The sequence below is a fragment of the Dipodomys merriami genome, unplaced genomic scaffold, assembly GCF_024711535.1.
Source record: "Dipodomys merriami isolate MVZ:Mamm:240054 unplaced genomic scaffold, mDipMer1.0.p SCAF_86, whole genome shotgun sequence".
NCBI lineage: Eukaryota > Metazoa > Chordata > Mammalia > Rodentia > Heteromyidae > Dipodomys > Dipodomys merriami.
This window is the reverse complement of record NW_027206468.1, coordinates 762211-773107: the sequence shown is the minus strand read 5'-3', so window position 1 is coordinate 773107 and position 10897 is coordinate 762211. Positions and strand designations below refer to the sequence as shown.

Here is a 10897-nt window from a genome sequence, read left to right as displayed (position 1 = left end):
CCAGTGAATGTTGGGGGAGGGGTCTTCGCTTTTCTCTGTTCTGAAATTCTTCTTTTCCTCTCTGTCTTTTTATTATTTTCCACCTCCTGTTTTTCTCTGAGTGTTTGTCTTTTTGTTGTTGTCGGTCTCTTAGGGAGATTAAGCATTGGAACTCGAACTCTCTTTTTGGTTGGGGAGAGCTTTGGTATTTCCCTACTGCCTTGTCGCCATCTTTGTGCTTTTCTCATACAGTAAAAAGGAAATCACAAGTTAACTTGAACTTTGTCAATCCTCTGTATTCCATTCTCCTCCTAGGATCAGTTTCCACATCCAGTAACAGTTACTTCCAGGAACAATCGATGGTGATGCTTGAGGTATAATGAATGGTTTCTAGCTTCACCGAAATAACACAAGGACACCTTTGGACCTGAGGTAACACGTGTTTCAGAGACAACTTAGTAAAGAGAAAATAACATTTATATTGCTTATAAATACGTTATCCATGAGTATATTGAGTTCAAACTTTGTAAGTCCTCTGTAAATTAAGGCGAATTTTAAATAGGGAGAAGGTTCTCAGATCATTTTTTTTATGAGTGTATGTGCTGCACATTATTTCCCAAATGTACATGAGTTAACAGTAGGGGAATCAATAGCAATAATAGGAGAAAGAGAAGTTCTGTGTTTAAGTTTAAGGGTTCATTACGCTATAGAAGACTGTACAAATAAGACAATATTGAAACAATAAAGCCAAGTCTAGTATGTAGATTTATGAGAGTGATATAGGGAAATCATTACTCCTACGTTGAACACGAAGTATGAGGCCACTCTCTTTCTAAATCACGCTTGTTAATCACGCAAATTTGTAGAAAGTAGAATGGAAGAATAATTCTGTTTACAATGCAAGTCAGATATAAGAGCATGGACTTAACTGGAAAAAAAGTCCATCTTGAGAGAGCAGGGATTATACGAGCCATGAACTGGTGGATAAGATCACATTTTTTTCTTTCCTTTACTTATATATTTTTTGTTGGTGGTGGTCTTGGCACTTGAACTCTGGTCCTGGGCTCTGTCCCTCTGCTATTCAGCTCAGGTTAGCATCCAGCCTGGGCAGAACAGTCTTTGAGATACTATTTATAATTAATGAGCCAAAAGCTGTATTAGAAGAATGGCTCAAGTGATGGAATACCAGTCATGAGCAAGATGGCTGAATAAGAGCTTGAGGCTTTTCATACATACGTACAAACATACACATAAACACAGAGGCACTTATATGTGCACACACAAATATAAAAATGAAGCAATTCTCAGAATATGTAGAAAAGTTAGGAAACAATAGATAATATGTCCTCAGTAAGACTAGAATCAAGTGATAATTTTTAATGTTAGAAAGTCCTCAAGTGAATTTTCTTCAAAAAAGTTTAAGAATATTACATAGATAGGGACCGGAGACAGTAAGAGAGTCGTTTAATCATTATGAAAGGGATCGGATCCATGGAGGAATGAGTCAGAGACCCCACAGGTGTATCTGAAAATGATCATATCCTCTGTGAAATGTTAGAACACCTTTTAAAATAGTACATGAACAGTCTGAGCAGTCTAGTGGATGATATCACTGGAGAAGTTCAGAATTGCTAGTCTGTATCTAGATTAAATAAACCAAGAAACTATGGCGGGTCAATGTGATACAAGCCTAGAATTCTAGCACTCAGACTGACAGGACATTAGAAACTGGAATTACATAGTGATACCTTCCCTGGACCAGGCAGTATAATTTTGTCTCAATAAAAGAAAGGAAACAAGAAAGAAATACGCAATTGGTAGTTTGGGCTAATTTTGTTATTATGTGTTGAGAAGTCGTTTCCTATTGAAATGCAACTCATATATAATCCTCAGTTGTGCTTTTACATGCTCTCTTCATTACAGAACACTCCTAGATGCAAAATGGCTCATGATTCCCATCCAAAATTTGAAAAAGTAAGTAATCTTCATTCTGTTAGATTCCAAGGAAAGGATGAAGGATTACAAAAGCTTAAGCCTAGCGATAAAGCAAACTTCGTCTAATGTAGGACTTTATAGATCTTGCTAAATTAAAGTTTAGATTTAAAATATATATTTTGGTTTTGTTTGTAATTTCATATTCTATAGGATACTACAAAATTCTTTTTAAGTAGAGGGTTTAATTGACAAATTTACAAATGTTTCCTGCATTCTATTTGCCTAGAATATACTTTCAAGGGAGCTATATTTAGAACTCTGTTAATAGATATTTCAAACAGTTTATTTATAAAATGATGTGAATAATGTAGACAGAGTTGCCAACAATGGATGATATTAATTTATAAATTTAGAAAAAGAGCAATTTTTTGAGGCTTTGGTATAACATTGTATGAAGAGAATAATTATGTGACTTCTTTCTTCTACCTGTATGTAATACAGGAAGCAATTTCCTTAATTACATGTCTCTGTATACAATGAGAAAAAAGCTAGGTTTGGGGTTTGTTTTTGTTTTTGTTTTATTGGTTTGTCCTAGGGGTTGAAATCTGGGCCTGGACACGGTCTCCGAGGCTGTTTATGCTCAAGGCTTGTGCGCTACCACTTCAACATCACTACCACTTGTGTCTGGCTTTTGCTGAGAAGTTTATTGGAGATAAGAATCTAGGGAACCTTCCTGCCTAGGTGGGCTTTGAAATGTAATCTTCTGATATTAGAATCCTGTTTATCTATGATAGTTATAAAAGTATAAATATAAATAATATTTGCAAGAATACCAGTGGAGGAAAAATGATGCAACCCAGTTTTTTGTGGTGCTTTTTCCAGAACACGTAGGGCATCACATTAGCAGAGGTGTAGTATTTTTTCACAATGGAGATAAGCTATTCATGACGTGAATTAAGGGGATTTGGAGGTGCACCCTACAACTTGGAAACCGTTGGTCTAGGATGACTTTATTGCATAAACCTTGGGATTGATGGTCATAGAAGTAATAGCTTAATTCTTATAAACAATTGCTTACTCTTGAAGAATTAATTATAACTGATGTTTCAAAGTTTTATACTATACCAGAATGTGGCAATTTTTCTGTTGATTTCTCTATCTGTAACACCCCATTGGAAAATGTACCTATAGCAGAATTTCATAACATGCAAAAAATACTATTTTGAATCTCTCAGGTATGGAATGTTCATTATTTCAAAATGAGTAGTTATTAGTCAGAGGAATGTTGAAGACCACATATATTCTGTCCTCTTAACAACTTATTTACTTTTAAAACTTCTGGGTTTCTGTAAAATTAACGTGTTTTCTGTTTTAGTATGAGAAAGTACTAAATTTATTTTTTTTCAAAATATTGGCAAGTATATTGTGAAAATATTGTCTAGTTGGACAACATTCAAGTGGATGGCCCTGTGATTAAAAATGGGTAATTAATTCAAATTAGATGTCAAATAGTACTGATTTTTAAAAAGTTACTACATAAATAATAATATTTACTATACCAATACAGTGAAATTTTATTTCATGCAGCTTATTTTTTAAATTTAATTTTAATGTCAAAGTGATGTTCAGTGGGGTTACAGCAATTGTAAGCTAGTGAATGCACAACTTTTCAAACTTGTTACCCCCTCTCTCATTTTTCTCTCAGTTTTACTTCACCCCAATATGCCTCACAAGTTGTAATGTACATTTCCAACTTATTGTCTTGTGAGTATTGCTATTGCATTGGTTTGCCCTTTGTCCTCTGTCTCGCCATTTTGTTGTTCCTGTTCCCTTCCCTAATTAAGGTAAATGTATGCACAATTGACAGGGTACCAAAATCAAATACAGCAAGGGATAAACCATAGAGGAAAATCCCAAAGAAAATAGAAATCACATTGTACATTAGAAACAACAACTGCTAATGAATAACTCTGTTTCCATAGCTTGGAGTTCATTTTGCTCAGCATCCGCTCATATGATCATATACATGCATAACAAAGCCACTGGAAAATAATAGATTCATGGACAGCATATCAGGAAAAAACAAATTAACTGTTTTTATGGTAAATTTGGAATTAGGATTGGTGAATTCGCGATTCTGATAAAGGAATTTCAAAAAAGTTTAAAAATTTATGACAGGTAAATTTTAATTGTTCAAACTTTTTCACAACTAAGCCTATTAAGAAAATTTAAAATTACCTGGAAAAATAGTGTTTCATGTAAAGAAATCCATAGAGACTTAGCTGAGAAGGAGCAATGTGAGTGAAGATGGCTCTTCACAAACCTCACAAACCTTGCTGTAAATCATGTAGGTTCCCTTGAGCATTGTCCTTAACCAGGAAAAATACTCTTACTGTGTAAAAACAAGGTTGTAGTGGTATTTAAACTCAAAGTTTTTTAAAAAAATAAGAAATTAAAATTTGTGAATTGACTTCAATTACCAAACAGTAATTTCCTGAAAAAGATAATTTGGTTCAAATTATTTAGGGAGAGAATGTCCTCCACAATGATAGAAGGTATTGGGTTTACACTTTTCTGTTTGTAATACTTTCCACAATGTCTTTCCTCGTGAAGCAGTGGAACACAGAAAAAAATCTGATTGGATACTTCAAACCAATTATTTTTCATTTCTAAGTAGCTCAAAATATAATATCCTTATTAACATGAGATAGTGAAGACTTATCTAATTACATAAGCCAAAAACTTTTGAGATCAGAAAAGAATTGGGAAAATTGAAAAGGTAAGCAAACGTGTTCTTAGAAGACCTAGCTAAGCATATTGGCTTCTGCAGTGGTGGGAGGCCAAAACTTTTTGATATAGATTGTCTTAATGTTGTTGCTACCTAAAGTGATTTTAGAGTTTATTTGGTTCAGTGTATTGCAGAACAAATTGAAGACATGAAAATAAATTCCACATCCAAATAAAAGAGTTTTGAAAGAGAAACCATGAAGATATAGCAGTGCGGGAGGCCTTATAGTCCTTCAGCTTTACCAGACCTGAAGCCAAGAAGCTATGATTAATTGGAAATCACTCAAGAGCTAAGAGGGGAACTGAAAAGTAGGACATAAAAGTATTGACTTTGTAACAAACACTGTAATCCAAGGAATGTGTGATTTAACTCTATTCTTCTTCATACATCTTGTTGAGCAAATGCAAGACCATGAGAAAAATAATCTATTGAAATAATTCTGCAAAGAATAACTTCACTGTTCTCGATATGGTATCTAAAGAGAGTCTTAAGGGAGAAGATAGAAGTGGAGTATTCTTCAGTTTCTTCTAAGCATCTTGTTAGAAAATATATATATCTTTGAGGTTAGAAGTGATTGAAGCAAAAAGTGGTGGAGTATTTATTTTTGTTTTATTTTTAATATTTAATGCCCTAAACTTATTCTAATCTACTGCCGTGCAAGAACTGGGTTACATTATCAAGTAAAGCTAAACAAACAAATGAAGAGTTCTCTGGTGTTCCTCAACCCCAGATGATTCACCTTTGAAACTGGAGGTCTCCTTTCTTAGGTCTGTTCCCTGTCTAGACACACCTAAGTGGGTGCCAATGCTCTCAAGGTAGAGTATTTATTTTTGAGGGCACCTTAGACACGAGAAGATTTTCAAGGTAAAAGAAAAAAGAAAAAAAATTATAGCTAAACATTTGTGATTACAGGTTCTTGGACTGGTTTTTTGGACACAAAGTTTTGCATTACAGTTTATCCTCATTAACATAGATGTTGAGTTTTCTTGGCAACCAAATGCAAAAGGGAAGTTTAATGGACTCACTTGGACAAGTAAACAGTATGATAGAAAATAATGTGAAATAAAATTTAGTGAAATATTTTGAACAATTACTTTGCCAGAACAAAGAAGGAAATATATAATTCAAAATCAATTGAGTTTATTAAAAGTATGAAAAAAGAGTAATGAAGACAGATGAGAGAAAACATAGAGAAATGTTTTCTCTCCAGTGGAGTAATGCGTTCTTGATCTTGTTTCTTCCATTCTATCTTCACAAGCTATTAAGTGTGCCTCATGACTGGAGTGTCCAGTTTAAACAAAGAGCACTCGCAGATGAAAATATTTGCAGTAGGTGTAGGTCATTTATAACCTTTGACAACCTACTTAATCTGTTCTAAATTCTCCCCTACCCCAAACTGCCCTCTTTGAACAGCTTTGTTTGCTTTTCCCAAGTCTGCCCTTCATTAACTGCTTAAAATTTTGATAGGTCATATTCATACTCTCTAGAGATTGATGTTTGGTTGTGATTTTTTTTGTTTTGTTTTTTAACTGAATTTCAAAAGGTTGTGCAAATATGTTACAATTAAATATGTCCAACTAATTGTCAAGTGCTCCAGGATCAGAGTCACTCCTTATATCATTCTCAACCAATCCCTTCTCCAAGATTTATTTCAGATTTACCACTTCATTTATTACATGTGTATATTGAGTATTCTAGATATACTTGCCCGTTGTTCCATTTTTCATTCATTCTATGTCTTTACTATTATTCCTCTCAGGTTTCAATTTCCTGATAGTCATTCTGTTAAACTTTCTGTTAATATTTTGAAAGGTTTGTATATATTCCATGCAGTTTCAATCCCGCATATACATGAACTGATGTAAGCTTATATTTCTATAATTCATTTGCAAGACTGGAGATGTGAAGCACCTAGACATGATTTTATTCTCAACCATTTGGAAGATTAATCTTTAGTCAACAAGATAGTTTAAAAATGGCTTAGAATTTATTCCTACCAGTTTTTATAAATGGCTTTGTAAAATGGTGTGATTATTTTATTTTACATGGGATAATATTTTCTACTACGTATAAGTTTTGAAAAAAGAAGAAAACTAAGATTTACTACTATAGAGGAATATGATAGAAATAGAAGGCAGATTTTATGTTTGTCACATCTCTGATGAGTACCCATATTCAAGACTTAAAGTCGTATTTCTTACTATGTTAGACAAGGAAAACATAAAACAACACATGATAAGGCAACTATTAGTGACATTTTAAAATGTACCTTCTTATGTGATGAAGTTTACTTTATTAGCTAATATTTGGGTTTGAAATATGGGATGCTGTTCTGTCTAACACATTTCGGGAAAGCACCTACTGAACAACGCCAATGGTGTGGGGAGGTAACATTTCTACACCTTAATGAATTGTTGAACTTGTTTGGGATTAGTGCTGGGTAAATAAATCAATTCTACTGTAACTTGCCCCCTACATTGAAAAACTTGTAATGTCACTATCATCTACTTGTCAGTGTTATTTTGGCGAATGCGATTTTTAAAAGTTTATTTGAAAAGGAATATACTTCAGAAGATTAAATGTAGGTTATCATTGGTTTGAGAATAACAATATTTTTATACGACAGAACCAAGTTTTACTGAAGTAACAGGTTTTTGAAGCACTAAGGATCTTCTCAATTAAAGTTTTTCTAAATTATATTTGACCACTAAGTCAAGATTTCCTAGCTTTGTTAGACCAATTATGGATCTACCATTCCAGGAACTATTTTTTGGCCTACTTTTGCTGGGCTGAAATCTTTCATTAATCATTAGGAGAGGGGTATTAAAAATAATCTTGTGACATTTGCGATTTTGTTCACTCAAATGGGCTTGTCATCTGTAATTTGAAAGTTTGAATTACAGTACATTCTCTCATATTTTATGATCTCATCTTTCATTTTAAGTTGACTTACATTTCACAATAGCTTACTGCTAAATCCTCCAAGGAATTAAGGAACTGAAATATTATAGGAAATGAGAAATTGAGACGGGTCTTCAATTACTTTCTGTTGGCATGTTGCATGGGCCTAGGTGAGAAGTTTTGCTCTTGTTATCTGATGATGCAGATACCTTGGATCTGGTATCCTAGGACCCGTGGGTCCTGCAGAAGAATAATAGCTTTTAGACATCATATCAGCAAAATTTTGGTATAATCAGTAAGAATGCTTCAGAAATATGGAGAAAAACATTTTGGGACCAGCGAGTTAAAACAATAAACAGAGCAGCAGAGTAAAATCCTTTATAGATTAGAGGAAAACAATACTGTGTTTTTACCATGTGAATTCAGAAGACCAAGAACACTTAGAAGGTATCAGAAGTTTATACCAAAGACATTGCATTGATACTTTTTATATTCTAATGTTCTAAACTTAATTATTTATATTCCAATCTATTTATGGGATGAATATCAATTTAGTTGTCAAATTATCATCTATTTCTAGTAAGTTTCACTGTGTGAAATTTAAGATCAGCACACATAAATAAAAATATATAAGTATATATAATATAAGAAATTATTTTTCATTGTTCTGTTGTGGTTAGGGTATCAAAGGCAACTCCGTTTTAAAGTATTGTTCCATTATCTCTCCCTCAGTTTTTGGTAGAGTTAGATCTAAAGCTTTACCATTTTGAGATTTACAGCTTAGAGGCAATAAGAAACACTGTGATTAAAACATTACCAATTTAAGGCCTAATATCGAGGAGAAACATATGGACTTGTCCAGGAGCTATGGAAATATTTGTTGATAGAAAGTCAGTTGTGTATGTTCCTGCCTGGTTGGATTGTAGACAGCCTAGGACATTAGGTAATCATGCATATGAACAATATTTTTACCTTCTTGGCTTTCGCTACTTTTGAAGTGTTTGGTTTAATAAATATAATATTTTATTTATATAATATTTATATAATAAATATAATATTTTATAATATATTATATATTATAATATATTATAATATTATATATATAATATATTTTATATATAATATATGTAATAAATATAATATTTTATTTACATAATATTTATATAATAAATATAATAAATATAATATTTTCATAAAATACTTCGAATATCTGCCTTTAGCTACCAACTCATGGACAAGGTCTAAGTGTCCACTGTAGGCTTCCCCATGAAGAGGTATATACTCATCCTCACACCTATTTTTATAAAATACCTTCTATTCTGAACAATTCGTTCTCAACTGTTTGTCTTTCTATGATCCCTTGTAACTAAGATGAGTTTTGTTCCAGTAAGACAATCTATGCAGCCATGGTAAGATATTCTGGTTGGTCTCTTCCTACATGGAAGAAGGGTAAAGGGTCAGGTAGACATTTGTACCTTTGAGACCTCATTTGGGAAATTTTAAGCTGCAGATGTATAGAAGTAACTTTTAAGAAGGCTTACTTTGAGTCCATTAGATCCACAAAGCTAACTCAGTTGATAAGTAAGTACTTGAAAAGCCATCACCTTTGGACTTAGCTATAAAGGCTTCAAAATATGATCAAATTTAAAATGAAAAAGACAAAATAGTCATTGACAGAAAAATTGCAAATGTGAGCAATCCACCAAACAATATAAGTTTTTTTTCACTATACACAGAAATTTAGAGAAATATGATCAATAACATTTTTAGGAACAATAAGGGTTCATTGTTACAAATAGGCAACCAAGGATATATGCCTGTATAAAGACTGCATCATTAACTACTTAAACTTAGAGGATACTACATGCTTTAGCAGCAGGTCTACCCAAATGACAACAATACAGACATTCACATGGCTCTTGCACAAGGATCATATAAAAATTTGTGAAGCATTCCTTATTTTTCATTTTTCAGATGCAAGAAATAAAAAACAGTTATTAAAAAGTTGATTACAAAAATTCAAGGGTAACAACATATATAATTCATAGAATTAAAGGTTAGTTTGACATCAGTGTTTACATCTTCACCTTAGAAAGGCCTTTACATAGCATAACCTTTACAAACTTGAAATTAGATAACATTGTCATCTTATCCCAAAGAAATAAAATACTATAAGGACCTAGGAAAAAAAGGAATCTTAATTTTTTTCTATATGGAATGCAATTTAAATGGACACATTTAGTAATTAACCTATATATTATAAAACATGTAGAATTCAAAATATTATATCTAGGAGAGAAGGAAATAGATTATGGACATTATACAAACATAGATATACTTTTTTCAGAAAAGCACCAGGAATACCTTTAGTTTCTATAGTATTCATTTCCACAGATAAGTTAAAATTATTCCTGATTTTAAAAAATCACAAACTCTGCAGAAAACATTATAGATGTATATGAACAACTCTTGAATATATTTTGATATCAGTGTCAGGCAATTCACTTGGAAGAATAACATGGAATCCATGACTTTTTAAAGTAAGATATTGTTGTTACTTTGCATTGTGTAAATATTTTTAGGGACATGAAGGATGAACTGGCATTTTTGAAATTTAAGAAACTTAACCAGAATTCCGGGAAGATAGCGGAGGGGAAGCTGGAGTCTAAATAAGCTCTCGCATAGAAAGCAGTTTTAGTGTTTCTATTAACAGTCCTAAGCCAGAGAATCACACCAAGTGTGCCATCACAGGACAGAGTCAGGCCAGAGGGGAAAATCCAGGCAAGGAGACACATCTGTGCTCTTGCCAGCAGCCGCCGCGGCAACGGCAGCAGTGGTGGCGGCGATCGCAGGCATCATACCTAAGCCACAGAGAATCCAGCACGAAGGAGCCAGATGAAGCGGGTGAGCGGATTCTACTCAACACCAGCAAGAACCGATAAGGAACGGAAATCTTTATCCTGCAGTTTGCAGACCAGAGACGACCCAGGAACCAAGACTCAGTGTGAGTAGAAGCCCAATGTCCTCACTCCTTCTCAGGGAGCAGAGGAGAGAAGGCCCCCCTCCCCACCCAGTACCAGAGATCTCCATCTTGGATACCGACAAAGACCGGGGGAGCTGCCAGCTCCAACTCAGTCCTTTGAAAAAACCAGTCATTTAGCAGGTCACAAGAACTTAACGGCGGCGTGACCTGCCAGACTCAGCTCCACCCAAGGAAAAGTCACCCAGCTCAGGCGCCAGCCCTAAGAGTGGCTTTCTTCACTGGGTAATCAGAGCCAGAGGCTGCCCCTCCCT

General features: G+C 33.8%; 1 pseudogene; it reads left to right on the top strand.

Moving 5' to 3' along the window:
* The first annotated feature begins 9467 nt into the window (after window positions 1-9467).
* Window positions 9468-9567, top strand: LOC138820329 (U6 spliceosomal RNA; annotated as a pseudogene).
* The last annotated feature ends 1330 nt before the right edge of the window (window positions 9568-10897 follow it).